This window comes from Equus caballus, chromosome 18 (assembly GCF_041296265.1).
Source record: "Equus caballus isolate H_3958 breed thoroughbred chromosome 18, TB-T2T, whole genome shotgun sequence".
NCBI lineage: Eukaryota > Metazoa > Chordata > Mammalia > Perissodactyla > Equidae > Equus > Equus caballus.
In genome coordinates, this window is record NC_091701.1 from 41,637,079 (window position 1) to 41,662,683 (window position 25,605).

At 43.3% G+C, this 25,605-nt stretch overlaps 1 protein-coding gene across 7 annotated transcripts in view; it reads right to left on the reverse strand.

Annotated features, from left to right (window-relative positions):
• ITGB6 (integrin subunit beta 6) overlaps positions 1-21,820 on the reverse strand; it is a 129,245-nt gene extending 107,425 nt beyond the window's left edge. For all 7 annotated transcript variants that reach the window (XR_011428248.1, XR_011428247.1, XM_005601535.4 and 4 more), the window contains exon 1: positions 21,393-21,820. The gene's annotated coding sequence lies outside the window, so the exon portion shown is untranslated. The remainder of the gene's footprint in view (positions 1-21,392) is intronic.
• Positions 21,821-25,605: the final 3,785 nt, after the last annotated feature.

The following is a 25,605-nucleotide window of genomic DNA, read 5'->3' on the forward strand; positions in this document are numbered from 1 at the left end:
GCATTTGAGTGAAGACCTGAAGGCAGTGCAGGATCAGCCAAATGGATATCTGCAGTGGAGCATTCAAGGCAGGAACAGCAGGTGCAAAGGACCTCAGGAAGGAGCATCTCCAATGTAGTCAAGGAAGATGGAGGAGGCCAGTGAGGATGTCAGAGTGAGGGGAAGACGGTGGTAAATGAAGCCCTAGAAGCAATATTTAATATGTGCCCCATGTGGAGAGAGGGAAGAATGCAGTCTATTCTAACCATCTGATACTATTCTCCCATCAAGTAGAAATTACTCTTCAGCTTTCCTCATCTCCATGTAGATCCCTATCCAGAAAAAACTATCCCCTCCAAAATCCCAAAGGTGGTCATCTCTTTGGCATGGAGTTTGCATATTTCTCACTGATGGTGCACAGCATAGGCTGACACTAGCTGGGAGGGATGCGTAGAACAGACCAGATTTGTTTCATCAACTCTGCTCCATTTCCACGCCGCTTACCCCAGCCTAAGGCCCCAGTTCTCTCCTCTGGGTTATGGGAGGAACCTTGAGCTCTTCTCCTGCCTCTATTGTCGTGCCTCCAGTAGCTCACAGCCATCCTACACACCTGGCCCAGCCACCTCCCTGATACCAAGAATTCTGAGGGTCCCATGGGGTCCCTGGGGAAGGCAAGAGAAGGAGGTGGTGGTTGAGGCTCTAAACTCCCATCCCTACTTCTGCCAAAGCATCCCCCGCTTATTAGAATTAAGTATGATGTCTCTATGGAAGATTTCTTTGTGCTCCCCAAATTGGAAAACCGCTGACCGAAAACAACAGCTCACATCATTCAGCTGTGCCATTCTTTTGCTCCCAAACCTTCAACAAGGCTTTGCCAGTGAAATAAAGCCCAAGCTCCCATTAGACGTAGCGTAAAATCCTAAGTTCTTACAGTTGTCCGTATGGCACGGCACAGTCTGGCCCCCCGTGGCCTCTCTGGCTTCCTCCCCTCCTCTCTCCCCCTCACACGGCCCACTCCAGCCGCTCCTGGGCCCTGCTCCAGGACCCGCCAAGTACACCCCCCACTTCAGGCTTTGCGCTGACAGGTCCCTCTGTTGGGAACATAATTCTTCTGCGTATTTGCTTGGCTGACCCCTTCATTTCACTCAGGGATTCAGCCAGATTCCTGCTCAAGTGTCATCTCCTTTTAGCCACCCTGGCTACCCCATCTAAAATAGCATCCCCTTTACTCTCTATTTTCAACCCTGCTTTACAGCACCTGTTGTTATCTGACATCCTATTATGTGTTTGCTTACTGTTTCTCTCTACCCTGGGATCACAGCTCTATGAGACCAGGAGCTTCATGTAGTCACTGGTCTATCCTCAGGCACTTACCGTAGCACAGAGTAGGTGCTCACTAAACATTTATTGAATAATCGAATGGATGAAGCATGCAGGTGTGGCTTCAAGGCTCTCCACTTCCTGTCTGGGCATCACTACCCAGCCCTAACTCGTGCCTATCCCTACCCCATCTCCACACAGCCCAATGAATTTACTTACCCCTGGCCCCATCTCCAGTCAGTGTTGTTTCACTTTTCCCCAAGGGCCCGCTTATGCCTGGAATGCCCTTCTTTTCTTTTCTTTTCTTTTCTTTTTTTTTAACAGATTTTATTTTTCTGTTTTCTCCCCAAAGCTCTCTGGTACACAGTTGTGTATTTTTAGTTGTGCGTCCTTCTAGTTGTGGCATGTAGGAGGCCGCCTCAACGTGGCCTGATGAGCGGTGCCATGACCGTGCCGTATCCAAACCAGCAAAACCCTGGGCTGCCAAAGTGGAGGGCATGAACTTAACCACTTGGCCACAGGGCCAGCTCCTCGAATGCCGTTCTTTTCATCTCCGCCTGACATACTATGTATTTTTCAAGACTCAGCATGGAAAAACACCCTTTTCTAGGCCTTTCCCCAGCCTCTACCTGGAGTGTGTCTTCCTCCCAGGCCCCTAGAGCTCTTTATCTTCTAGTCTTTCCATAGAGCCCTCCTCACCGTCGGCCTGGCTCATTTGTGAGTGTGCTGGCGCTCCTGGGCACATAGAACATTCTGCATCTAGGACAGAGTGTGGAATATAGTCTGTGCTCAATAAAAAGCTGATTCCAGAGCCAGGAGAAAGAGAGTATTGAGTGGGGGCTAACACAGCCTTCTTGCCCTCCTTTCTTTGATTGTTTTTCTTGTGCTGAGCTACAGTCTGATCTATCTTTGGGTGTTGCTAACTTTCAGCAATGTAACTTTTGTCCTTCTCAGGCAAGTTCTGCTGAGTTCTTCCTAGCACCACCCTTCCTGGTGCTTCTACTCTCCGATACTCCCAACGGCACATTTCTTACGTCCCTGCCTTCAATGTTCACGTGCTGCCATGACCAACCACCGAGGTTCCTGGACTTGTATCCAAATTATTTTTATCAGATCCTAAGCTGGCACTTCCCAAAGAGTGTCCTGGCGACACCAGTCCTGGGAGAGGGTCTGGGGAGAAAAAGGCTTCTGCCTGGAGTGTGGTCAGCGTGTTAAATGTTCTGTGAAATTCCGCATTAAAAATACCTGTCTAATGTCATTAAACCAAAGAATCACATATCTCTTTGACTTCTGAAATATTTTTTTCCACAAAGCACCTATTAATGTCCTAAAAAATTATAATTCTGCAGTGCATAATTGTACGATGCTATCCTGGATGACATAGGTGTGCAAGAATATTTGTCAAATAAATTAAGGAATGAACCGCAGATGGCATTGCAACTCATACATATGCAAAAGTGAAATAACAATCAGTAGGATAATGACATAGCATAGTAACAGTCAACATATGTATACGCTCCTTGTGTACCTGGCACTGCTCTAGAATTCACTTAATCCTCCCAAAAACTCCTATGAAGAAAGTGCTATTACCATGAGTCCCATTTTACAGGTGGGAAAACAAGACACAGCAAGGTCAAGAGACTTACTAAATTCACACAGCTATGAAGTGGCAGATAAGGGCTGCAAGCTCAGAGGTCTGTCCCAGGGGCCCTGCTTTTAGCCACCCCATTCTAGTGATACATGCCGCATGGGCCTTTCTAAAACTTGAGTTTATATGAAATTTTCCTAAGAACAGGGAACCAGTACTTATTTTGCACCCACTGTGCATCAAGTGCTTCATTTACATCATCTCGTTTAAAGTTCTCAATAACCTTATGAAGCGAGAATTATGATCGATGGCTCAAATCTCCCACTTAGTGAGTGACTCCCCTCCCTGTTGCCTGTCTGTTGGTGATGGTGCTCGAAAATGGTGCCCGGACCCATTAGCACTCTCCCAGCCAACTGTTAGGGCTTCCATATGGCTATGCCTTAGTGACAATTCCTGCCAGAAGCCTGGGGAAGAGCTGAGAGAAAGGTCGTTCCTGGGAAGGAGTTGTAAGCCTAGAAAACAGCCCTGTATATTTGGGGAAAGAAGGCGGCAGCCTTTTGCCAAAGGCACACATACATCCAGGTAGCTTTTCTTTCCTTTTGCTAACAAGCCTGTGAAACCAGGAATAAAATACCAGAATGGTCTGTCAGCCAATACAGGCAAGAACTGTCGATAATCAAAGACTCAGTGGGAAAGAGGGGTGGGCTTGATGGATAGACATCTGCACTAAAAGGGGCCCACTTGCACTGAGTCCAGTCTTTCTTGAACCTGCAATAGCATCGCCTCCACCCCAAACCACACAAATAGGCGTCGTAATGAAGTGTGGAACGAGAATGAAGAGAGTGCCTTTTTTTTCTTTCTCAGAAGGATATTGGTGGCAGGATCCAGGCTGATCAAGTCTAGACTGAGAGAGTGTCTCTGGGTCTATGTCCTCAGCACCAAGGTCATTAGAGGACAGGGGAGGGCGAGTGGCCAGTCCACGACCAGAGCAGTTGTCAGGATGTGACTCGTCTGGGTGTTTGGATCCCTCGGATGAGCTCTGGAAGAGGGAGCAGAAACAGGGACACTTGGTCTGCCCATCACCATCCTGGGCTTCACTCTTGGCTGAGGCATCCCCTTCAAAATTAGCTGGATCTTTTTCAGCCAAGGAAGTGTCAAGTTTATTGAGATTCTTAGATAAATAACTATGCTGGGAAGATGGAGGAGACACTTGCAAGCAAGATGATTGTGGGATCCAGGAAAATTCTACCACATGTCACTGTCCTCAGCTCTGGAGCCCCATGTCTCCCGGGTGAGCCCCTCAGGGAAAGCCATGGGGGATTAAGTGTCATTTAGGGAGAGATCGGGGCTGCAGACGCCTCAGTTAAATTTGGCAAGCCCCCAAACATAGAACTCCCCAAAGTAAAGGAAACTGCAATGCTGGAGCTACACAGAGGAAGCCCAGATGGTTCTGGGGCCACCACGAATGGTTGTGCCTTGCAAAAGCTTAGGGGGCGATCTTTAAATCCTATTCTCCATAGATCTGTATATTGATTCAGATCATTTTATGGCAGGTGGCAGTCAAGGGTCTTGAGGATTCTTTAGGGTTTTCTAGATATAAAATCATGTCGTCTGCAAAGAGTGACAGTTCCACTTCTTCTTTTCCAATGTGGATCCCTTTTATTTCTTTTTCTTGCCTGATTGGTCTGGCTAGGACTTCCAATACTATGTTAAATAAGAGTGGTGACAGTGGGCATCCTTGTCTGATTCCTGTTCTTAAAGGGATAGCTTTCAGTTATTCTCCGTTGAGAATATTTGCTGTGGATTTGTCATATATGCCCTTTATTATGTTGAGGTATTTTCCTTCTATACCCATTTTATTTAGAGTTTTTATCATAAATGGATGCTATATCTTTCAAAGGCTTTCTCTGCATCTATTGAGATGATCATGTGATTTTTATTCTTCATTTTGTTAATGTGGTGTATCATGTTGATAGATTTGCAGATGTTGAGCCATCCCTGCATCCCTGGAATGAAACCCACTTGATCATGATGCATGACCTTTTTAATGTATTGTTGTATTCGATTTGCTAGTATTTTGTTGAGGACTTTTGCATCAATGTTCATCAGTGATATTGGCCTGTAATTTTCGTTTTTTGTGTTGTCCTTGTCTGGTTTCGGTATCAGGATAATGTTGGCTTTGTAGAATGAGTTAGGAAGCCTCCCCTCCTCTTCAATCTTTTGGAAGAGTTTGAGAAGGATAGGCATTAAATCTTCTTTGAATTTTTGGTAGAATTCACTAGGGAAGCCATCTGGTCCTGGACTTTTTAGAACAATAAAGGAATATAGTCAAGTTGCAGGATACAAAATCAACATACAAAAATCAGTTGTGTTTCTATACACTAACAACGAAGTAGCAGAAAGAGAAATTAAGAATACAATCCCATTTAGAATTGCAACAAAAAGAAAAAAATACCTAGGAATAAACCTAACCAAAGAGGTGAAAGATCTGAACCGAAAACTATAAAACATTGTTGAAAGAAATCGAAGAAGACACAAAGAAATAGAAAGATATTCAGTGCTCTTGGATTGGAAGAATTAACATCGTTAAAATGTCCATACTTCCCAAAGCAATCTATAGATTCACTGCAATCTCTATGAAAGTTCCAACAACATTTTTCACAGAAATAGAACAAAGAATCCTAAAATTTGTATGGAACAACAAAAGACCCCGAATAGCCAAAGGATTCCCGAGAAAAAAGAACAAAGCTGGAGGTATCACACTCCCTGATTTCAAAATATACTACAAAGCCATAGTAACCAAAACAGCAGGGTACTGGCACAAAAACAGACACATAGATCAATGGAACAGAATCGAGAACCCAGAAGTAAACTCACACATTTATGGACAGCTAATATTCAACAAGGGAGCCAAAAGCATACAATGGAGAAAGGAAAGTCTCTTCAATAAATGGTGTTAGGAAAATTGGACAGCCACATGAAAAAGAATGAAAGTAAACCATTCCCTTACACCATGCACAAAAATCAACTCAAAATGGATTAAAGACTTGAATGTAAGACCCGAAAACATGAAAATTCTAGAGGAAAACATAGGCAGTACGCTCTTTGACATCGGTCTTAGCAGCATATTTTCAAGTCCCATGTCTGACCGGGCAAGGGAAACAAAAGAAAAAATGAACAAATGGGACTACCTCAAACTAAAAAGCTTCTGCACAGCAAAGGAAACCATCAACAAAAAGAAAAGACAACCTAACAATTGGGAGAAGATACTTGCAAACCACATATCAGATAAGGGGTTAATATCCAAAATATAGGAAGAACTCATACAGCTCAACAACAACAAAAACAACAATCCAATTAAAAAATAGGCAAAGGATCTGAACAGAGATTTCTCCAAATAAGATATACGGATGGCCAACAGGCATATGAAAAGATGCTCAACATCATTAGCTATCACGGAAATGCAAATCAAAACTACAATGAGGTATCACCTCACTCCGGTCAGAATGGCTATAACTAACAAGACAGGGAACAACAAATGTTGGAGAGGATGTGGAGAGAAGGGAACCCTTGTTCACTGCTGGTGGCAGTGCAAACTGGTGCAGCCCCTATAGAAAGCAGTATGGAGTATCCTCAGAAAATTAGGAATAGATCTACCATATGATCGAGCTATCCCACTGCTGAATATTTATCCAAAGAACTTGAAGACGCAAAGGCATAAAGATACCTGCACCCCATGTTCATTGCAGCATTATACACAGTAGCCAAGACTTGGAAGCAACCTGGGTGCCCATCAAGGGACGAATGGATAAAGCAGATGTGGTATTTATACACAATGGAATACTATTCAGCCATAAGAAATGATGAAATCCAGCCACTTGTGACAACATGGATGGACCTTGAGGGTATTATGTTGAGTGAAATAAGTCAGAGGGACAAAGTCAAATACCGTATGATCTCACTCATAAGTAGAAGATAAAAACGACAAGCAAACACATAGCAACAGAGATTGGATTGGGGGTTACCATGGGGGAAGGGGGTAGGGGGGAGGGAAAAAGGGGTGATTAGCTCACATGTGAGGGGATGGACTATAATTAGTTTTGGGGTGGTGAACATGATGTAATCTACACAGAATTCAAAATATATTATGATGTACATCCTAAAGCTATATAATGTCATAATCCAATGTTACTGCAATTAAAAACATTAAAAAACTTTAAAAAAAAAGGGTCTTGAGGAAGCTGACATTTTTTCTCATTTTTAAGTGATGCTCCGTGGGCTCACCCAGTACTGCCCGAACCCTGAGCCGCTGACAGGGGCAGAGATGTCTAAACTGAGCCTTGCCTTCTCGTCTTGCTACCTCCCCCTGGGGTGAGGAGGGAAGGTGCGGTCACGTTCTGGCTTGCTCAGAGAGACAGCCCTGGAGCTGGCAGGCCTATCCCTGGTTAGGGCAGCACCCAGCTTATAAAAAAGCTAACAAACCTCTGACTCCTTCTCTTTGAATCTTCTGGTTGGTCTTGATTTCACACTGCCTTCTCTTATATCTTTTCAAAGGAGACTTACAAACATCAGCAGAGCGTATTCCTTTAAAGATTAACTTAAAAGCGTCTTCCTGTTCATCCCACCAGCCTCGCTTCTGGGCCAGAGTGTTTAAGGTGCAATGACAGAGCCCAAAGGCAGCCCTTCCCTGAATCTTCCGGGCTGAGGAAAATCCCCAGGGCTCCTGGAAAGGAAGGGAGGTCAAGGTGAGGTCATCCTATCAGGCCAGGAAGGGGAATTTTGGGAATTGGTACCTGCTGGGGAAGAAAGCCTTTTCACTCTAGGTTGCCTGTAAACTACCCTGAACATTTCTCCCTCCCTCAAGCTTTGAGTCTTTTTTTTCTCTTTTTTCTTATTATGGGTACCGTGAAGCCTGCGTGCCCTGGATGCCTGGGCAAATGTCTTTTATTCCATTTGGTTCTGTGCCAGTCCAGGCTGCCCCTGCCCCAGGCCGGGCAGCTGCAGGTGACTCACCGTCTGAATCTAGTTCCTGCAGATTCTAGGCTGGGTTTGTTTCTTTAGTGAAACCTCCAGCACTGCCCCGGACTTGCCTTAAATCAAACCACTCTCTGAGACCAGGGACCGCCTCTTCCTACCGTTATTCCTAGCACTTAGCACAGTGCCTGGGGCATGGTAGGCACTCAAAGAATGTTTGTTGAGTGAACTGAATAAATGAATGAATGAATGAATAGTGTATTTCACATGAATTTATGTATATCATGTGTATCAGTCAGGGTTCTCCAGAGAAATAGAACCAAGAGGAGATTATATAATATATATAAAGATATACGTAAAGATATTTATTTTAAGGCATAGGGTCACATAATGTGGGGACTGGCAAATTCAAAATCTATGGGCCAGCAGCCTGGAAACTCAGGCAGGAATTAATGCTGCAATCTTGAGTCAGAATTTCTTCCCTTCCGGGAAACCTCAGCTTTTACTCTTAAGGCCTTCAACTGATTGGATGAGGCCCACCCACAGTATTGAGAGTAATCTTTATTTAAAGTCAACTGATTGTAGATGATAATCACATCTATGAAATACCTTCACAGAAACACCTAGATTAGTGTTTGATTAAATAGCTGGGTACTGTAGCCTAGCCAAGTTGACACATAAACTAACCATCATATCCTATGTCAAATTATGTTCATAGAAACAACCACCACCACTACCACCATCGAAAATCTGCCACCAAGGGCCAGCCCAGTGGTGCAGAGGTTAATTTGCATGTTCCACTTTGGCAGCCCTGAGTTCGCTGGTTCGGATCCTGGGTGAGGACCTACACACTGCTTGTCAAGCCATGCTGTGGCAGGTGTACCACATATAAGGTAGAGGAAGATGGGCATGGATGTTAACTCAGGGCCAGTCTTCCTCAGCAAAAAGAGGAGGATTGGCAGCAGATTAGCTCAGGGCTAATCTTCCTTAAATAAATAAAACCTGCCACCAAACAAATACTACATAATAAAACCCCATAAAACAGAATTAAACACCTGTACCCCAGTTCCAGCGAGGTGCTGGCGGCACCAAGATGCTTAAAACACACTCCCTGCCCTCAAAGAGGTAACTCTCTAGTCAGGGAGACAGGCTGGTAGACAGAGGATCACCAATGGGGATAATAAATGCTATAATCAAGATGTGGACAAAACTTGCTTCCTGCTATGTAGAGTTGGTCAGAATGACCTTGGTAACCCGAGAGAGGTCTGATGTCTGCCAGGCTAACATTACAACCCGTAGCTGCTCCGCAGAGAGAGTTTCAAACACCTTAAATAAATCGCCTGGGAAATGGCCACAGGATCTTCATGCCAGCAAATGTCAAAATGCCCAAGGCCATCTGGGTATTTGGGAAAGGCCCTGCCAGGCAGCCACTCTTGCCCAGCTGCCCGCAGCTTTTCCTGGATGCCAAGCAGACGCCCCCACCCATGCTCAGCTCTAGAACTGAAGTCATCTGGATAAATCCCCCAGACGCCGATGCCTGGGAGGGCAGATGAAAGATGCAGCTCTGTCTGCTGCCTCACCTACGGTAAACGGTGAACGAGGCCCTGGGCTAACTTCGGGGACATTTCTATTTCCGGAAGAGTCCTGTTTCCCTTCCCCCGTAGGTGTGAGCAGACCGCAGGCATCTGTTTGCTTCAACAGTGCTAAGGGCTTTTGTCATGTGCAGGTTCTTCTACTTTCTTTCCAACAATATCTGTCAAATTAAAGATTGAGCTCAACATATTTCGTTGCGAATGCATTGCTAACATCACCAGGGTTGTCAGATTTACCTCTTGTCTCCTGCCCGCAAACACTAAGATCATACAAATAAGTACCAACGTCACTGCATTCTTACGCCTCCATGGGGTCAAATCCAACAGCAAGATTCCGAAGCCGGGGTTGCCCTGTGTCAAATCTGCCGTTGAGTCTTGTGGAAGCAGAGAGCAAAGGACAGCGGTGGGTCTCACGGGTACAGAAAAACAGCACGGATGCTAAGAAGTCATGTTAAGATGTCAGGATCTGGCTGGTCAGAAAAATATTCAAAGACTGCAACCTGAAGCGTAGGAAGAGTCTGGAAGGAAAGGCCTCAGACCGCATCGTGGTTGTCTCCAGAGGGCGGAGTCAGAAGCGGACAGAGAGGAGCCCTCATTTTTCACTGTGTACACTTCCATATTGCTTGAATTTGATAAAAAGATATAGATTCCTTTTGCAAGTAAAACATTACAAACAATTCAAGGTTTTTTTTTTTTTTTAAAGAGAATTGATTACCCTGTAACAACAACAGCAGCATCAGCAGCAGCAGCAACCCCAGGGTACCAACTGACCCCGAGGGGCCACACCCTGACCCCTCCAAACGTGAACTTTGCCAGGGCAGATTGCAGGTGACCTTGATCTTAGTTTTCTGGTGTGGATTTGAAAAGCACTGCTCACCCAGGGTAATCCATTCGGAACAGTGTCGGCCTCCAGGGTCCTGTGGGAGAAAGTCTCAGGACCGGCCTCAGCCTGCGGGGTGGGGCGTGGCAGTGGTCATCCCGGTGTTTCCGTGCCAACCCAGACCGAGCTTAGGACTAACACACGGTCTAATTATCGTGCAGGGCTGCAGCTGGAAGTGGCTGGAGTGAGCCGGCATCTGCTTTTGCAGAGCACAATTTCTGCAAATTAACCACCAGAACTCTTGATTCTCTCTAATTAATGAAGAGGAAGCCTGAAATCTTCAAAGTCCACGAATGTCATGCTGCCATTGTGTCAGGATTGATCTCCTTTGTTCTAAACCGAAGAGCATGCCTCTCCTGCCTCTCCTAATTCTTTATAAATTGAATTTTTCTATTACTAGTTGTGACAGCGAAGTAACATGACTTCAGAAATTCGCCTGCAGTTCATGCCAGTCTAAGAAGCCAGAATGATAATAATTTTTTTAAAAGAACCACCATGGAACAAGCTTTCTGTCTCTGGCCCAGAATCAATCATAGCGAAGAGACACCTGCTGAAAGGAGGTCGTTCATTAGCTCTACTGGATCGTTCCTAGGTGGAGGCTGAGTTACTGGGACGCCTGCAAACCGAGGAAAGGGGAGACTCTTCCCTTTCTCTGTCCATCTCCATGTGATGCTGGGATGGAAGATGAGGGGCCTGTACTTCCCAGGGGGCAGGGAGTGGTGATGGAGGCCACAGAAGAGTTCATTTCAGTGGGGATGCTGATGTGTTAGCCTGGAGGCCTGCCAACTCTGAACATCTTTGAGGAGAAGTGGAAGCAGGCAAATGGTCTATACCTGTGGTCTTATCCGAGCATGAAATGAAACCACCCACACAGAAGCCTGAGTGGGATCCTAGTGAAAGCTAAGTCAGATGATGTCATTCCTCTGTGACAAAGGTTTCAATGGACCCATCTCTCTAAAGGAAAGCAAAGTTTATACATCAGCATACAGGGTCCTACCTATCTGGGCAACATCTCCTCTATGAACTCATTTCCTCCCCTTTCCTCCTTAACTACTCCATTCCAGGCACACTAGCCTCCTTGATCTTCTACGAACACTTCAGGCATGCTCCTACCTCAGCACCTTTGCGTTGGCTAGTCTATCTGTCTATTGAACTGCTTTCCTCGTATCCGCTTGGCTTCCTTCTTTTCCTCTAGGACTTTGCTAAAATGTCACTTTAATGAGGCCGACATTGACTACCTCATGTAAAATGGGACCTCCCACCCCCAGCACTCCCCATTCCTCTTATCCTACTATATCCTTCTCTCACCTCCTCACATACCGCATAATTTCCTTATTTATTATTTTTGTTGCTAAAGAGTTGCCTCCTCCACCACCCACTAGAATATAAGCTGCACAAGAGCAGGGGTTCTTGTCTGTTCTGTTCACTGATGTATTCCCAGCACCTAGAACTGTGCCAGTTCAATAAATATTTGCAGAATGAAAGCACCAGTCATCACACTTTGGAGTGTTTGCTGGTATGTGTGAAGACTGCATGTGCCCATCCAAAACGATTGTTCAAGCATCTTCTGAAGGCTGGGGTATGAGCTGTTCCTTTTTCTTTGTCAAGTGTCTGGATGGAGTACTCTTGTTTCCTTTGGCTGCCGAATGTTAATAATGAAAGCCAACGGTGCGATCTGAGGTAAATATTACTTGAGCTGTTTCTTTATTTCCCAATGGCTTCTGATAGAAGAAGCTGGTGTGGGACTGGCCAAAAATGATGCTTTAATGGGAGGAGGATTGATCTTTGTCCCCAGGTGTCTGTGCCTCTTCTTTAAGTCCACAGTGTGTGGATGGTCTTTGAAGATATCGTGCAGCAGAAATCACGGTGGTGGGGAGAGGTGTGCTTGGCGTAATTCAACAGTGACCCTATGAGGGGGAAGCATTCACAGGCACCCAAGGAGAGGCAAGTCTGCTGAGGGCCAGGGCCAGGGCCAGGGCCAGAGCAGAGAGCTGTAGGCAGAGAGTTGCAGTGGTGTCCACGTCTATGGATTGTGACATTTCTGTGGATCGTTCCCCCTGGTCCCCTTCTCACTCCTGCTTCCAACAATAGGACCGCAGTAGATTCCTGCACTAGAGTCTTTCTATTAAAGAATGCCTACTGAGTCTTGCTTGTGTCTGTGCCTTGCTAAGTGTTAGGTAAATCTAGCAGGGGTTGCAGTGTAGACCGATGAGGGCCCTGGGAAGTAGATAGATCCAACCTTCCTTGCTCCACTTAATTTGTTTCTCATATCAATCCACCTTAGCTCAGAGGGGCTGAGCTCAGAGGAAAACTAGTGTGCATTCAGTCAACAAGCAGCTGGTGCTGGCTAAGTGCTGAGTCAGGAAACAGGTTCTAGCCCTGATTCTGCAGCTGCTGGTTGAGTGGCTTTGGCCATTCATCTCCCTGCACCATGGGTTCTAACTCAACCTTCTTAATATTTTATGAAATTCTTTCTCATTTATTCCTCTGAATAGCTCTGTCTCTTAATTTTAGAGATAAAGAAGAAAAGGTCCAGAGAAGTCAATGTACCTGCCTAAGGTCACACTGTTATTAAGAGTTATGGCCAAAGAAATTAAAAATAGAACTACCATATGATCCAGGAACCCCACTTCTGGGTGTATATCCAAAAGAAATGAAAACGGCATCTTGAAGAGATACATGTATTCCCATGTTCATTGCAGCATTATTCAGAATAGCCAAGATGTGAAAACAACCTAAGTGTCCATTAAAGGATAAAGAGATAAAGAAGATGTGGTGTATATATATCCAACAGAATATTATTCAGCCATGAGAAAGAAGGAAATCCTGCCATTTGTGACAACATGGATGGACCTTGAGGGCATTATGCTAAATGAAATAAGCCAGACAGAGAAAGACAAATACTGTGTGGTATCACCTATATGTGGAATCTAAAAAAAAAAAGGCAAACTTGTAGGGTAGAAAGGTGGTTGCCAGGGACTGGGGTGGGGGAATGGAGGAATAGGGAAAGCGTTGGTTAAAAAAAAAAAAAGAGGTAGGACCAGAACCTGAACTCTCCTTGCAAATCCAGTTTCTGTCCACTACGCTCTTCAGGTCAGTACGACACCTATCCCATTTTCCTCTTGGAGCTACAAATGAAACTGTTCTCATGAGTAAAAAGGGATTTTACCAATCCAAAGTGGATTATTATTAAAGTGGCCTCCTACATTTAGAGGATGCTCAGAGGTCAGAGCTGAGAAGCTGAACTAAGTCTCATGAGGGTAAAGGCATGAATTATTGTGGGGTTTGGGTATTCTAAATTCCAGTTCCAAGGCTGACATTTAGATCACCCCTTCAAAGCCAAGTTTGGCATGGCGCTCTGGTTCTAAATGGCAAAATTGACCTTCCTCTTAGACTCATATTCTAAATTATTCTGAAGATTCTTCCTCCTACGCTGCTCCCGACAACCAACCTGAAGACACTCTTGCTGATTTACAACTGCAATCTTGCTAAAAGGAATGGAAAAAAGCCAGAACGAGTTTCTGTTAGACAGAATTACTGGCGTGAAATACTAACATCGCTACAACTTGGCGTATAACTGACTGACTGACTGCATGGCTGCCCTCCCTTTCTTATTGCACTGAAATAGGTCGTTTGTTAGAAAACTGAGGGAGCCTTGTTCCTCAGCCCCCACCCCCAAAGGCTGAGGGAAGAAGGCTGCTGAGCATGCGACTTGGTGTGTGCCTGCATGTGGCTCCCCAAAGCCACCGTTGGGCCAGCATGCTTTCCTTGTTAAGTTTCCATGCCAGTGGTTTGTCTTTGAGGAGTGTCTGTGACTGATGTGTGCAGAGCCCTTCTGTTTCCTGCCTTCATTGAAGGAAGAAAGACTGGGCAAGAGGCAAGCAGTAAGCTCCAGCTGTCCCTGCTTAAAATACACTGATTAGACGCAAATCGACCATTGGGGCTTGATGAAATATTGTCTAAATGAGGAAGGGGGTCCCTTTCCCTTGTGTTTATTCTCTCCCAGAAACTTATCCCATGCTTTCAATTAGTCAATCAAATGTTTGTTGACAACTCCCTGCATCCCATTTTGCAGAAAGTGAATGGTGCAGGGAGAAGTAAAACCCTACAAGTTATTAAAGAGCTAGCTTGGAAAATAAGATGAGTATTTGTTCATCAAGAGCAGAAAATTCAAATGCCTACACCGGCCAGGTGGGCAATGTGAATGAGTGAAGCTGTTTCATAATAGCGTCTTAACGTATATATATATATATATATATTTTTTTTTTTTTACACAGATACATTTTCCTTGTATATATTTAATATACAGAGGTAAGTTTCCTTCACCAAATCAGAGCCCTGTTGGTCTATCTTTAGTTTTCACATTTTTGGTAGAGACACGGGTATCATCTTCAATTCTTCTATAAGAAAACAATAGGGTAAGTGCTGACTCAGCAGCAACCAACAGCAGGGTTCAGCATTAAGAGGCATGCTGCAAGGAAGTCGTGGGGATTGTGTCCAGTTAGAGAGCTTGTGGGTCATTACAAAGCAGCAGCTGCTTACCAAGTGCCAGGCTGCCTTATTGCTGAGTGAAAATGGGGACTCAGAACATATCTTCAAACTCTTCTAAAACCCTATTCTTCTCCAAACACGTCATGGAGTATGTTGTCATTTCTGTCCCTTAGGTCCCTTTCTTTAGGTTTGTCTTGTCCTTCCATTTCTCACAAATGGACAGCAAGACAGAGGTTTTGCCCTCTTTGTCCACTCCCAGGGATAGGCTGAGCTCCTTGCACATGGCTGCTTGGCAATGCTTACTTCATGTCAGAGAGGACACCCTCCTTGTGGTCTGGTCAAAATTATGCAGACTAATTCACCAGTGCATGAGTTTTGATTATCAAGGAAAGCAGAGTGACATCAGGCTTCATTCAGTTAACTTTGAAAAGGTGTCTGTGTTAGATTTCAAAGTGGCCACAAATACCTTCCTTCCTTGCTGGCCTCTTTGCCGCTCCTCTCATGAAGAAATTTCTCTCTCCACTCCTTGATTCTGGGTTTGACGATGTCACTTGTTTTGATCATTGAGATATTAGCAAACATGACACAAGTAGAGACTTGAAAACTCCTGGCACATTGAGGCTTACCAATTCCTGCTGCACTGGATCCATGAGACCCCTATGAAAAGAAGCTCAAAGCCCCAGCAGACAACCTGTTAAGCACCAGATAGGTGAGTGAGGCTCATCCTAGACCAACCCTCTGGCCTGGATGAGACTCGTAGCAGAACCGAGCAGCTGAGCCCGGCCCAAGTTTCCAACCCACAGAAATGTGAACTAACAAATGATCATTGTTCGAAAGACAGAAAACATGCCATACTGGCCAATCCAACTGAAGACCAGATTCTGCCCACTGCTATCGATTTACTCCATACTGAGGCAATGATAACTATGCAGCTACATGGGGAAAGTGCTTGGGATCACAGAAACTCTGTCAAGGATACTATACCAGTTCCCTCCTCCTACATCCCGAGTCAGCCCTCTGACTGTTTGAATGCCTCTGATAACATGGTCTCTGAAGGCAGCCGCTTTCATCTTACATCAGCTTTGACTCTTAGAAACGTCTCCTTTACGTTGATCCAAAGTGTTTCCCCTGTGACTTCAACTCATTGGTTCTGGATGCAGCACAAGGCAAGCAGAACAAGTCTATCCCTGTACGTGAAAGTCCTTCATATTCTTGAAGATAATGACCACAGCATCCCTAAGTCTTCTCTGGCCTAAACTTCTCTTGTTCCTTCAACAGCCTTTTATAAGACATGATTTAAAATTTCTTGACCATCCTATTTGCTGTCCTCGACATGAACCCTAGTGTGTCCCTCCAAGTGGTGTCCCAAACTGAATACAGCTCCCTACTGTGGTCTGACCCCAACACAGCAAAACAGACATGGCTCATTCTTTATCCCAGATGGTGCCCGGTTCTTCGTGTAGCCTAGGATCACATTGACTTTTGGAGCAGGCCCATATTGAACTCTGTTGACCAAAACTCCTAAGAATTTTCAATCAGTCTGTTGCAAAATTATAGTTTTCACACCTTGCAATTATATTTAAGCCACAGCTCCAATTTTCAATATTCTTTAGCAGCTTCAGTGGTTTTAAAATATGTCCACAAAGTTTTGAAATTCCTCTCTTCAAAGGATGAAGCCTAATTCCCCTCTCTTGAGTGCAATCTGGACCTAGTGACTTGTTTCCAACCAGTAGAATAAAGCGGAAGTGATGTGTGCAAATTCAGATACTAGGTCATAAAAGGTGCTGTGACTTTCTTCTCTCTCTTGGATTGCTCTTTCTGGGGGAAGATTGCTGCCACATCTTGAGGATACTCATTCAGCCTATGGACAGGCTCACATGGTGAGAAACTGAGGCCCCCTGCCCACAGCCATGTGAGTGAACCACATCAGAAGTGGATCCTGCAGCCCCAGTCAAGCCTTCAGATGACTGCTCCCCTGACCCATATCTTGACTCCAACCACATGGGAGACTCTGAGCCAGAAACACCCAGCGAAGCTGCTTCTGGATTTCTGAACTAAAGAAACTGTGAGATAATAAATGTTTGTTGTTTTAAGTCACTGACTTTTGGTGTGATTTGCTATGTAGCCAGAGATAACTAATACATCTTGATTCTGTGATTGGATATTTTTCTTATTATCCAGATTCATGTTGTTCACACAAGGAGTAAGCATGTCCTTTCTATGTATGTCAAAACTTTCAATTGATAAAAACTATAGGGTTGACAAAGTCCTTGGAGATACTGCTGGAAGCCTCCTTAAAATCAGCATTGTTTCTCTACACAGCATCCTTAGATATGGCCCCTTAGCAAGTTCAAAATCCCCCCTGCTATGAGAGAGAGACAACACCAGACATTGGCAGGAAGACTTGAATTGAGCCTTGAAGAATTATAAGAATTCAGACACGCCCAGAGGGATGGCAGGTGGGAGCACATTTGATGCATACAGATTCCTATATATAGGTCAGTTTCCAGGGACAACAGAGAGATGGCTAGACTGCAAGCTTTTGGGAGAAAGGACTGTGTTTGTCTTGTTCGTTGCCTCCATCCCAGGTCTGGCACCTAAATGCTCAGTAACGCTCTATTTTTGATGAGATAGTGAAAAAATGGAGAGTTTATATAGATGAAGAGTGAGAGAAGTTTAGATATGGAGGCTAGCCAGAGTGGAGAAGAATTTCATAGCCAAAATATTTTTCTGGGAGTTCAATTTTTCACAGCTGGTGAGGGATCAACATCTGCCTGAGCTTTGAGCAGAACTTAAGAAGGGTTGATACTTGGTGTGATAGGAGGTGCAGAGAAGACTGGGTCATGAACTGTGGTTCCGAATGTCACCCACGGTGGGTAGAGATTAGTTAAACCTTGGCAACCTCTTGAAGAAATATTTGTCTTGGGGAAAACTCCATGGAGGGAAATGACTAACCTAGAAAGACAAAGGTAGGAACCGTGCTGATAATCGATCGTTTTTATTTTTTGAGGAAGATTAGCCCTGAGCTAACATCTGCCGCCAATACTCCTCTTTTTGCTGAGGAAGACTGGCCCTGAGCTAACATCCGTGACCATCTTCCTCTATTTTATGTGGGATGCCTGCCACAACATGGCTTGACAAGCGGTGCATAGGTCTGCACCCAGGATCAGAACTGGCAAACCCCAGGCCGCTGAAGTGGAACATGCAACCTTAACTTCTGCACCACCAAGCTGGCCCCGTGGTAATCCATCCTGAAGTCAATCTTACTAGATTAAGCCTAGATCCAAGCTGGGAATTTGCATATAAGAGCAGAGAGTATAGGGATGTAAGCAAGAGAAGAGACGTCCTAGAGGCATACAATATGTACCAGCTGTGCATGGTGTCTGTCTCAATTTAAACAGTCCCTTTGGTTCTGAAGTCTTCCAGAACTGGACGGTGCATATCTGGCAGCAAGTGCCAGCCTCAGCACATCCTTACTCCTGCCTCTTTTTTCTGCCTTAATTCCATGGTCCCCAAGACTTTTCTAGTTCATCTCTTGGCAGAAGCATCAGTTATCTTGAAGTGCAGATATGGTTGCTTAGACTGCAACCCCACTTGGAGCCTGGTAAGTCAAGCTCTGTTAGTGAAGTGCATAGGTTAAGACAGGACTTGGATTAAAATATACTTTCTTAGATGCAACTGGCTGATTTGTTTATGAGATTTATAATTTTATTAATTAATAGAACAAACTTTATTTACTGCTTTAATTTAAGCGTGTCTGTAGATATTGAGAAGACAAAAATCAATAATATAAATGACACAAGAACTCAGAGTGAACAGTGTCCTACAGAGAATCATAGAGGGAGGGACTAACTGAATATGGGTGTGTGTAAGCTGTGTAGGGAGCTTTGGAAGAGTGTCAGAGAGAGCTCCATTTAAAGGTGATGCTCAGACTGAATCTTGATGGAATAAACATAGAAGATCACTAGGGAGATAAGTTCACTAGAGACGTGGAAGACCAAGATGGGTTTGGGGAAGAATGAATACTTAGTTTGTCCAAAGGGTAGGGTGTACTTATGTGATGAAGGGAGGGATGAAAAGATGGCATGAAGGAAATGATGACAGATGAGCCTGGAAAAGTAGGCAGGAGTCTCTGGATCTTGAAGAATCTTGAATACTTATCTAGGAAGTTTGAAATTTATCTTGTAGGTGATAGGGAATCATGGAAGGATTTTAAATAGAAGAGTGATACATTCTGATTTATAACTTTGAAAGATAGCTGATGGTAGAATGTTGATGAATTGAAGGCTGGGAGATTGGTTGGAAAGGTATTACAGCAGTCTAGGCGAAAGAGGATGAAATGCAATGTCAGTGGACATGGAAGGGGAAAGGATCAACAACAGATCCTTAGGAATCAGAACAGACAAGGCCTGGCCGTGATTAGAGGTTGGTGGATGACTGTAGTGAATAGGGAGGCTAAATAGGCCTGAGATTTCCTGCCCAGGCACTTGGTTGACATAATTTGATGTGATAGAGCTGTATGTGTGGGTGAGCTTTGTGGTGTCTAACAAAAGGTCAGTTTTAATATTAAAATTTGACCTATCTCAAAAACGATGGGTGGTTGTGAAGGAGAGAAGAGGTCAGTGTATAGATCAGATTAGGGTTAAGTATAAAACTGAATGCCAGCAGCATGAAGGACTGTCAAAGGTCTTCTTGTGGGAACTCCAACTAAAAATAGCTCTCTGGGCTGAGCTGGCTGGACCGGCAAGCCCACGTGCTTTGGTGAGGTGTGGGTGCCATCCTTGTAAGCAGGCTGGGTGGATCCCCAGATGACCTTGGCCTATAGTTAGCTCTCATAATCAGCTGTGGCTGGTTTCCAAAGGAGCAGCAATGGCAGATGACAGCTTGGGGAGTATGTTTTCTTCTCTGTAAAGAAAAAGTGCCCATAAGCAATACACTTCCCAAGTAGCTACTCTTCCTGGTTTGACTAAGAACTTCTGTGGTGAAAATATGCCCATGGTTTCCTAAGGCCATTTTTTAAAAATGAATCACTTTTCTCTTCAGTCAAATATCTTGAACCTCTTGGGTAACTTAGAAGAATCAGCGTAAGTTCTACCCTTGGAAAATACGTCAAAGAAATGCCTGCTTGCATGCTCTAGTGCATTCCAGACTCTTTTACCCTTCTGCATATCACAATAGATTAGACATAGGGATTCAAAGGCAGAGAAGGAATCTAACCCTAACAGATTAGAGGTCAATGCCACCTTTAGGGATCTGAAGTTGGAATACAAGAATTTAAGTTTGAGACTCTCAAATAAAAAATTTTGCAATCACTTAGAGTTCATGTCAAAACATCTGGTGGTAAGTTTGCTTTAGTGTATGATAAGAGGGAAGATATTGAGAGATTGCAATCATGTTTTTGTTTGTTTGTAAATTGAGCTTTGGTTCCTGTACTTCATCCAGGAAACACTAGAGGGAGTAAGTCAGATAGAGGAAAAGGGCTACCATGAGAATAAACAGGGATGAAGAGAAAGCACTGAGGAGGAAGGCTTTTGTGCATTTCACTAAGGCACAGAATTTTACTTAGGTAGACTCTCTTTGTACTATGACCAAGTGACTTTATGTTTGAAACCCAGTACTAAAATCATTTCAAACTATGATCTGCTGAGCCTGTTCAGAATCAGGAACTGTAAAGGAAAACCATTACTCTCTGACCAGAATTTATATTCTGTCCATTTCAGGCATTTTGAGAACCAATACGACATAGCTCTATCTGTGCCTTTAATTTTAGAGGACACATTCTTTAGATGAATAACCTTTCACAGATATTGAATTATTTATTTATTTATTTAATAGCACTGGGAAGTCATGCTTCCAGTGCTCAAAGTGAATGGTAATGATACCAGGCATTTCCAGACACTTGTAGGAATAAAATGTGCTCTTTGTAGATATCCTAGATTGGAAGCCCTCCTCTCTTCATTTTCTCCACAATTCTTATGAATTAGGTCCACATTAAAACACCGTTTACAATCCAGAACCACTGACGTTAACTGGCCCATTGTCATGTACATGTCAATGAGAACTGATATTTATTCTTTTTGTTAATATTTCCAGTTCCTTAGTTCCTTTGTGCCTCTTGAAAATGTCAAAAGAGCTAGTGAAGGCTAGAGCCAAATCACCTATTTTTTTTTTAATTCTAACAATTAATCACCATAAGCAGAAACAAATATCTTAAAAAGCTTCTTAAGAAACTGTTCAACTGAATATTAAAATATTTTACTGAACGATGAACTAATAATTCTATGAAATATTTACCTTAAACCATAGCAGATTTTTGATGTACAGCTGTTAAAAAAGTGTATGAATTCAAATGTAAGAAAAATCACAATAAAGCATGCTAAGTTAATAAGGATCTGCCCTTTCACAAACCATGGGGTCAGCCTCACCTGGACGTTAATATCAAGAGGATAGAAATAACATTATGAACTTCCTAAGGCAGCCTCTGCCGGAAATGATAATTACACTGGCAAGGAAAACTTAGCTCCAAAATTTGGGTTTGGGTTTGTTAGCCATGCATTCTACTACTTACCTCTCAGGGCAGACCTTTAATTTCAGAAGGTGCTGAGATGCATTACGGCACCCGTTATCAAAAGTCTTTGGCAGAAAAACCATTTATCCTTGTTGTGGTAATGAACAGGTTGGTAACATTCTGGTGTCACCATTCTCGAGAAAGCACATTCACTTGAGTATTTCTTCCACGAACAGAGTGAAATATTTCATGAAGTCACATGGGCGTAGAATACTATGGAGCGATATTGCTGGTGAATGACAGAACGTCTGGTTGATCTACATGAAACCCAAGTGCTCGTATGAGAATAGGTTAGGTTTAGATTGACGAGCAAATGTGTAACCAGGCTTCTGGCTGACAAATGGCAGAACTATGCCAGCGCATTAGCTTCTCTGGAGAGAGACCAAAAGTAAGGCGGGAGGATCAAGTTCATTCCATCCAGGACATTCAAACCTATTGGATGGCAGGGGGGCTGGGATGATAAGCACATAGAGATCTTAATACCCCAAAATAGTCCAGGACAAGTTTACAGTTGAGCTGGCATATAAACCAAGGACCAAACTCCTATCAAATATTCCTGTATCATGTGTGTATTTATATTGACATTCTTTCAGAAGGATCCTGGTGTTTTCCAAGAGAAGTCTATTTTATTGGCAACTTTGGTTTAAAGTCACTAGCCTCTAAAAATAGCTTGTTTGGGTAAACTAGAAAATGAAAATAAAAATTGATGAGATTAGTATTAAACATGTTGCCAAGCACTAAATGGATCGGATTGGATGTGGTTTGTTCTGGTTGGGCACAGCTGAAGACAGAGCCATCCATAGAACTTTTGTGAAGACGGATGAATTGTTCGGACCACACTCTTCTTTTGAGGCTGAGGCTGAGGCTGAAAGTTCAGGGCTTTGGGTCTGCCTGCAAGGAAGTGGCATGATAGTAAAGACAGATGCTTTTCATCAAGTTCCCGTGGCACCCGGGCCTCCTGCTCAGCGAGGTGCATCATCTCATTTAATTCTTAGCGCCACACTGTGGGGTTGGGTTTATGATTTCGTTCTATAGGTGAGATGGGGTACAGCGAGATTGGTTGACTTGTCCTAATTCACACACTGGTAAGTGATAGTTAGGATTTAAACTCCAGTCTGACTCCAAAGCACTTTCCATCATGTTACACTGCTTCTTGAACATCCAGTGAACAGCACTGGTGGAGGCTTAGCAAATTGCAAGCCCTGTAGTATTTGAGTAGTATAGAAGCAAAAGCAACAGAGCACCAGGAGTCCTGGGTCTGAATCCTGACTCTGCCTTTTACTGGCTGTGTGATCTTGGAAAAACTCCTAACCTCTCTGAACTGTCTCCTCATCTATAAAGAACATGTGTTTTGTGTGTGGTGGAGTATTAGAAGATTTTTAAACTTTCATTTCTAACCTTCTGTGATTCCATGAGCATTCAAGAGGCTTTTCATTCCCTGTAATTGAGGTGCATGTTTGGTCTTTTGCTCTTTAAGTGAACTCAGATGTGAGGAAACACTTCTACATGAAATTCAAGAACTGACTTAATTTCTGCCATAGGGATATTATTCCTTCTCTGCAAAATTAATTATCTCTGTGTGTTGCCACAACACAAACTATCTTCTATTTCCCAGGTGGACAACTCCACTGTGTGCTGACCATGGCCCTCTGCTCACAAGTGAGCCATAGAGAGGCCTGTAGGACAGGCTAGAAATACAAAATGGTATGTCATAATTTTATCACAAAAGAAAACCCCTAAAGTTGGCTTACATATGAAGGTAATAAATGTTACTTCCAGTGGGAACCAAATATCCATGTAGTTGCCTATTTTGGATGCTTTGTTCTATTTCTGTAAATTAATGAGGTTTTTATTTATTGTATCTTCCTCCTTATGTATTATTCACTATGATCTGCTGACATGCTTTCTCTGAAAACTGCTGTCTGCACTTAAAGGGTGCCACCCCTGCTTGTCTGTCTTGCACCCATTCTCCTGTTGATGCAATTGTATACATTGGCTCCCCAGCCATGGGCATTTATCACCCACTGCTCCTCTCTGCTGCTCAGCGTTCTTGAGGATCAAATGACACGGGCCAGGCTGTATGTGGGGAGCAACGCTGGAAAATTCCTTTGATGTTATGCCTTGTGACACTCAACGACTAAATCCAAGTGTTTGCTATTTGACCAAATGCCAAATGTGCTAGTTCCTGAATATCTATGATCTTACAGAGAGCTGGATGGAAGAATAAGAATACACCACTGGAAAAGATATTTTAAAACTATTTTGCATGGCTAATTAAGATAAAGATTTGATTAATTGGAAAGTTAGTTGAGCAGAGTATTTTAGTTAATTAGGAGCTAATTAGTTAATAACACTTGAAAAAATTCATTTAACATATACGGAGTGTCATTGATGTATAAGGTATTAGGAATGCAAAGAGGCAGAGCTGGCCCTGTGGCCAAGTGGTTAAGTTTACGTGCTCTGCTTCAGTGGCCTGGGGTTCGCCAGTTTGGATCCTGGGTGCAGACCTACGCACCACTCATCAAGCCGTGCTGTGGTGGCATCATGCATGGAGGAACAAGAATGACTTATGACTAGGATATACAACTATGTACTGGGGCTTCTGGGAGAAAAAAGGAAAAAAGAGGAAGATTGGCAATAGATCTTAGCTCAGGGCCAATCTTCCTGACCAAAAAGCAAAAAAAAAACCTTCATAAAAAAGCAGAAAAAAAAAAAAGGAGTGCAAAGAGGGGCAAAAGTCCGTATAATCCTTCTGCGCAAAGCATCTTCTGGTTTTCTTCTACCCATTATTCTTAAAAATTTTGTTCTATTTCCTTCCAGTCGTTTTTAATGCTTATGTTTTTGTTGCAAAGATATGATTACACAGAATATGTATTTTGAATCCATTTTTATTCATTTAACATTATAAGAATTTAATCTAAGCATCATCTAAGCATGTAACAGTGTGCTTAAATATTCCCTTATTTGCTTAAAATCTAAGTTGTTTCCTCTTGTTTTCTATGACAAAAAAGGCTACAAAGAAAACCTTAACACCAAGAAGTGTCCCCTTACTATTGTTTTGTATTTCCTATGACCAGTTCTCATATGTGGAATTACTGGATCAAAGATGACAATTTTAAATACTCATTTTTATCAATATGCATTGCAATTGCTTTCCTAAGGAGTTATCCCAATTTATACAGGCACTACCATTGTTTGACTATAAGTTCCTCCTTACTATCTGCGTCCTTATTGGGCTTTCCCTTAATTTGTTTACATTTTTTGTTGCTATCACAGGCAAACGCTTTTGAATCAAAAAAACAAATTTAACACCCATTATCTATTGAATTTGCACAATAACCTTGCAGAGTCAATAGGTTACAGATGAATAGATACTGGGGAAGATTAAGTGACTCGCCCAAGTTGGCACAACTATTATCAGAGCTGGAACTTGATCTTGCTTCTGAGTCGAGGCCTGTTGTGCACGCCACTCTGCCACAGCTGCCCCTTAAATAACCAGAGGAGTCTAGGCTAATAAGGCCTCCCAAAGAAGCTCGGAGCAGCTCAGTGGTTGGTATGTATAAAGATGGAGTTGATGAGCAGGACGGTCCAAATGACTTTGTTCCCTTAAAAGAATCAAACATTTCCTCAAACTGAGTGAATTTTTGATTAATTTACACATGCTGTTTCACCCTCCCACATGCACATTAAAAAGATTTTTTTTTTAAAAAAGAAGAAAGTTATTTATTAGTGCCCAAGTATTGGAATATTTTAACTAAACTCAGATATACATGAGTAACTCCAGTGGAAGTTGTTCATGCATATCTGAACAGAATGTGGCCTTTTGACTTTAGCCTATTAAACACAAGGAAATTCATAGTTAAAATTCCACTCTTAGCTCCCCAGCCAAGATGGGAATGGCCCCGGCCACAAAACATGACAGACAACACTGCCACAAGGCCCAATAATCTGTTGGAATTATAGAGGATGGTAGGCAAACCACAATAAATCAAGGGCTCACCTTCATGTTTCAGAAAGCTGGGTGGATTAAGTGTGTGCTTCATTCTTTACCATGGGAAGTCTGGTTTTGCTGGAAGGTGGTGTATGGAGTAAATGACAAATATCTCCTGGTCAGATGGTGCGTGGATGACCCCAGCCATCATTTGGAAGATGTCTTGGAAAAATAATTTGGCACCGTACAGCCTTCTTATTCTTAGCTGGAGTGAAACGAAGG